Source organism: Rhipicephalus microplus, chromosome 3 (genome assembly GCF_043290135.1).
Source record: "Rhipicephalus microplus isolate Deutch F79 chromosome 3, USDA_Rmic, whole genome shotgun sequence".
Lineage (NCBI taxonomy): Eukaryota > Metazoa > Arthropoda > Arachnida > Ixodida > Ixodidae > Rhipicephalus > Rhipicephalus microplus.
Genome location: NC_134702.1, coordinates 231197758 through 231203305, shown reverse-complemented (window position 1 = coordinate 231203305; position 5548 = coordinate 231197758). Strand labels below are relative to the sequence as shown.

Below are 5548 nucleotides of genomic sequence, written 5' to 3'. Positions count from 1 at the left end.
CTCACGGAGAAGCCTGTTTGCCAATGTGGTGAAAGCCCCCGCCCCCCAAAACCTTCCAAAACTTGACATAAAACTCGACTGTCAAACCATCTGAACCTGGGCTGCGATTACGGTTCATGGATATAAGGGCTGCAAACACCTCCTCTTCGACGAGAGGAGTGTCACAAATATCAAAGTCCTCGTAAGTTTTGGTGAAAGGAAACGAGTACGGAGTGGGAGGTGGTTCGGCGTAAAGGTTCTTGTAGAACTGCCTTGCCACCTCTAATACTTCGTCCTGTGTTTCCACTAAACTGCCTGTGTTTGGGTTGACCAAAGAAGTTATCGCTGAGCTCTTCCTAGCTAAGTGTCTGCGAAGGACATTTCTGCTGCACCAAGCCTCCATTTCCCACTGCTTTGAGCGTGCTGTGGCCGCAAGCAGTCCCAGCGTCACTGGGCAGGACTCTATATTCTTTGCGCAGTGAAGTAAGAGCCGTGGTTACCCCCGGGCCGCCGGACAATGGCTTTGAGAGCAGGAGAATCACGTCAGAAACCGCTTTGATCTCGACGCGCTCTTCCCGAGCCCGCCTCTTGCCCCAATCCCGAAAGCACTCCGCGACTCCCGCCTTCACCGTGTCCCATTCGCTACCGCCTAAGTTCTGGTCGCCAAGAAGTGAACTGATGAGAAAGGTTGCTACATCTTTTGTGGCGTCCTTATCTTTAAGGAGCCACGGATTCAAACGTCATGGCCGCTTACCCCATGGCACTAAACTAGAGTCGGCAAATCTCAATGTAAGGACGCTATGGTCACTCAATGTGGAAGAACACAGCCAGCTAGAGTGCATGCTAGGAGCAAGCGAGGGCGAGACATAAAAACGATCGATCCTCGACTGGCTCCCCCTCCCTGTTCAAGTCATTTCTGACTGGAGAGGGCGGAGGGACCGCCAAGCATCGACAAGCCCCAGCTCTTTAACAACCTCCCGCAGCTCTAGGTCGCCGTTTCGGTCTCTAAACTTTGGAGTTCCTTTGCGAGAAACGTGATCCGCTTGTTTTAAAACACAGTTGAAATCGCCTGAATGACACGGGAAGGGCCAAATAGATAAGAATCTAAAGAGTTAAAGAAATCTTTCTGCTGTCCGTACTGCTCTGGAGCATAAACATTCACAATTCTAACGCCAGAGTCAAGATCCGCCGATAGAACACGGCCATCCGAATCCCTGTCGTAGCGTAGCACAGAACCGGTAAATTGTGGCATTAAAATGACAGCAACTCCCCGGCAACGTGCGCCGCCATAATTCCAGTAGGATTTGGTGCCAAACGTTCTGTCGAAGTTCTTAATCTGTCGCAATCTAGACACAAATGTTTCCTGCAGAAGGAGAATGTCTATTTTGCGAGACCAAGCTAAATGGATAACCTCGGCTTGTTTCGCTACTCTTGTGATACCTCGACAATTAAAGGTAGCAATAGTGAGAGAGGAAGCCATGATGAAAGGTAGGAGAGAAAAAAGACACCAGGATAGACAAGAAGCGAAAAGAGAAACACAGAGCAGGAAGGAAACAGCAAATACTCGAAGGTATCAGCTGCTGAAAAGCTACGTAAAATAAACCTACGAACGAGAGTCCCCCTCGGAGAGGGAGTCCTCGTTCGTGGACGAGTACCTTGTGTCAGACATTAACGAACACTCGCAATTGCCTGGTCCACAGTTAGGGCAAGAAGAACTGTTTTTCAACTCACCCATGGTACTGCCCGTGACAGTCGACGAGGTAGATTCCTCGTCAGACTCTGTCGCTGCGGGTCGCTTCGGAACCGGGAGGTCGTCCTTAGGGCTGCCGGGGCCGCCGCTCAGAGCCGCCGCCAGCCTCTCCTTGGAGGGCCCTGGTGATCGGCGGGCGCGCCGCTTCTTGCCCCGAACAGCGTCGGTCCAGCTCATGGGTTCGTCTTGGTCCTCGGCAGCAGGGCTGGTCCCGGGTGCGCCGGCAGGCGAGGCTGGCGACGGTTCGGCGACAGTAGGAAGGGTGGGTGCCTCAGCTAATTCCAACCCTGCCTCCTGCTCTTCCCCTCCTGGAGCCTGTTCGCTAATGGGCTCCGGCTGTGGCTGGGTCGAGCCCTCGGCGTCCCCTGGAGCAGCCTCCCGGTCCTCCGCAACGCCGCTCACCTGCTCCTGGGAAGAAGAAGAGGCTACAGGCGGGGCGGCCAACGAATTCGTCCGCGCCTTGCACTCTTGAGGGGCCATGATAGCCGCCGCAGTGCTTACATTTCAGCACGCACTGGTCGTGAACAAAAACCCAACAGCGCACACACTGTGGTACAGTACACTTCGCCGAATGGTGTCCGGTTCTGCAGCATCGCCGGCAAACCCGCGCGACACCCTCGTACTCAAACTGTACGATGACGTCCCTCACCTGGTGGAGGTTGAGAACACTCTTGTGCATCTCCATTCTGACCACGAGGATGCTGCTCCAGACTCCCGGCAGAAACGCCGATTCCTCTCGTGACACATCCAAAACAACGCCATACATTCCCAAAAATTGCGCTATGATGCGCACATCCGCGTCCGCCGGGAAGCCAATAACGCGCACTACCTTGACCCGAACACCTCGGTACTGGAACCTGATCCTCGCATCGCGAATGGCGAGGACTGGATCGTCGGAAAACCACCGACGATCCGTCGCCTCGTCGTTCGCGAATGTCACTTCAAACTTCCCCATCCCATAATCCTGCACACAACTCAGCTCACTGAGCCTGACTGAGCTTGAAACGCTTTACAAGCTCCCTGCAAATGTAGGCACTAAGGGCGCGCGCGAAGTGCACCCGCGGCCTAATCTGCGAAAGAAGGTTGGTAGTCATCGTGGTAAACTACCACGAGGCTACCAAGTCAGTTAGAAGCTAGCCTAACCTGACAAAAAAAAGGAGAGAAAGGGGACAAAAATCTCCCCAAAAACCTGCGAAAACTGACGAAAAACCAATGCTGGTGTCCGCCGGGTCACCGCATGCGAACAGCGGGTCTCGTCCCACTCGAACCAGCCAAAACCTCCTTCAAACGACGATGAAAGGGCGGCGCTAGTCCCACCTGGAGCGGACCGCCACCCTTTCACAGAAGAACGGTGGGAAGTACTCGCCGCTCCTTTCGCAGAGGGAAAATGCGGAACTTTTCCAGTACACGTCGAACGAAACTGCTATTGACAACGGCAGCGAATAGAGGTAGAGCATCTATCCATGAATCTGACTTTAGTCTTGAAAATTAGGCCTCACCCAAACGGGTAAGGCCTCCCAAAAATTGGCCTACAGGCTCATTGGAGTGTCCCTCCCCACGGTAATCTTTAGTAAAAGGCGAAAGATTAGTGCGTGGAAGTTGAGGAGAGACCTGAGCGATGACCAAGAAAGTGGTTATGCCGGCGTATGGGACTGTGTCTGACCACACCAGAAAGTCAAGTTTTGACGTATGTACTTGCAAAAATTCAATCCTGTACGTTCATTCGATCCAAACTAACACATGTGATTAAGCTTATTACAACAACGGAAGCATTTCTCTTAGTGAATCTCTGACAATATCTGTTTTATTCTGGTGAAAACATTAAATGTCGTGCGCCTCTGCATACGCGTAGAACGTTCCGAAGTGTCCTGCTGAAAATGCGGTGGTGCTGCCCTCTACTGTAGACTCAGGCGATCAGAAAGCGCGCCTGCTTCATTCTTTCATCGAGCGATAGCGCCAGCAGTAGCTGAAAAAATGTGTGCGTTTAGTATTCGTGTTGGGTCGCTGAAATGGTGCTTAGCAGTGTTTTAAGTAAAATGTGGAGCGTTCTGTGCAGTTTCGGATACCCGTGAGAGACGTAGGGCAAGCGTTTATTTTTAAGATTAGTGGCGTCTTATTGGGCCTCGTCTGGTCTCTTGCACTTCCCATTGCAGATTTTCGCTCGAGGCCTGTTTCCATGTATTTTGCGGGAATATTAACCTTCGCCCATTCTTCTTCAGGAAGATTTGTGCATTGCGTCTCCTGGTGCAGACTTTAATGACCTTTCTTTCTCCTTCGACATTTAAATTGTGCACATTTCACCGTAAATCGTTTTTGTGCCGTTTGTTGTCGCTAAAAAAACGTAATTATGATTTACCATTTCTTCCTCTGCACGGATTATTCGTTATTCTTGTGTGTGTTTTTATGACAGTGTGTGCGTTTTTATCACTACTTCAAAGGTGCTGCCGCAAAAATTTACAGATTTTGCAGCTCGTGTGGCATCAAATGTGGCAAGCTTCATGATCATTGAATTATCTAATCACATAGTAAAATGAAGATTTGTTTTCGCAGAGTATTTCTTTCTTTACATCTTTCTTTCTGTCTACCTCTCCGCTTTTTTCTCTCTATCTGTACTCGTTGTCTAACCCATCAGGGTTTGTTACAAGCCACTGCACCACAGAAATCGGCGCATGTGTTCGGTAGCGAAGTGGCCCACTGGTCGAAAAAATTTCCCCTGACCAATTGGAAATTTTCTATTGGATCCCATTGAAAGTGATTAGACATTTCCAATGGGAACCAATTAGAAGTGTGCAACTGTGTTTTGGGACACCAACTGGAAAATTTCAATGGGTTCAATCCGTCATCCTGTTAGGTTCGAAGGGGTCTGGCCAACATAACCAATTGGTAACACAATCAATATCCAAATGGATTGGCCAATTAGACTAGCAGGTGATCCCAATTCACCGATTAGAAACAACAATGAATTCCTGTTGGCTTTATTAATTGGGCTGGTGGGTCCAATTGACTCAAACAATTTGTAGCATAAAAACCTAATCCTAATCATTTGACCAAATAGGTTGATTGGTCAGACCAATCTCGCTAATTCTAAGTAATGTGTAGCTCTTAACTAAAGGTCTCATCTGTTCTAATTGTAGGTGTATCAAAATTGAGAAACCATGTTGTTAGATCGCATGCTTTAGCATTACTGAAGGCAGCCGTATAATGAAAAATTTCTCTACATATGCTATGTTCAACTATAAACATAACCTCACTCAGCATGTCAGTAACTTCAGCCTAGTGAGTTGTGCTGGGTCTCAAGAACAATGGAGTAATTTTTGTGGCCGACTGTAAAGTGAACAAATGAAATAAATGACAGATTGTATATCATATTAGAACAAATATTTTGTTTCGGGAGTAATGTTGTAGTTGCAAACATGATTCTACTATCTTCTTTTACTGCTTTACTCATATCTTCTTTTACTGCTTTACTCATTTCTGTGGTCCAATTGAAACCAATTGGCAATCAGTAAAGTCCAATTGAAATCAATTGGAGGAATTTCCATTAGAAACATATTTTGTTTGAGGGGTCCTTAGCTCATTCCCATTTATACATTTTGCTATGAATCTCTCGATTTATCACAAGATCAACCTAAATCCTGGTGCATTTCTCTCAACTGGATATTAAACAATTGATATCGATTCAGTGTACATATATAGTCCTACCCAAAGCTGTCCTATATAAAGCACCAATTGGACCTATAACAATCTCTATAATTGGTCCTATATATAAAAATATCAGATCAAAGGCTTAATATTTTTGTTCTACATAAATGATATAAG

General features: G+C 47.8%; 1 non-coding gene across 1 annotated transcript; it reads right to left on the bottom strand.

The window, feature by feature from the left end:
- Positions 1–3222: 3222 nt before the first annotated feature.
- Positions 3223–3348, bottom strand: LOC119168791 (U5 spliceosomal RNA). Its single transcript, XR_005109482.2, has one exon. It is a non-coding gene; the product is annotated as a U5 spliceosomal RNA (small nuclear RNA).
- Positions 3349–5548: the final 2200 nt, after the last annotated feature.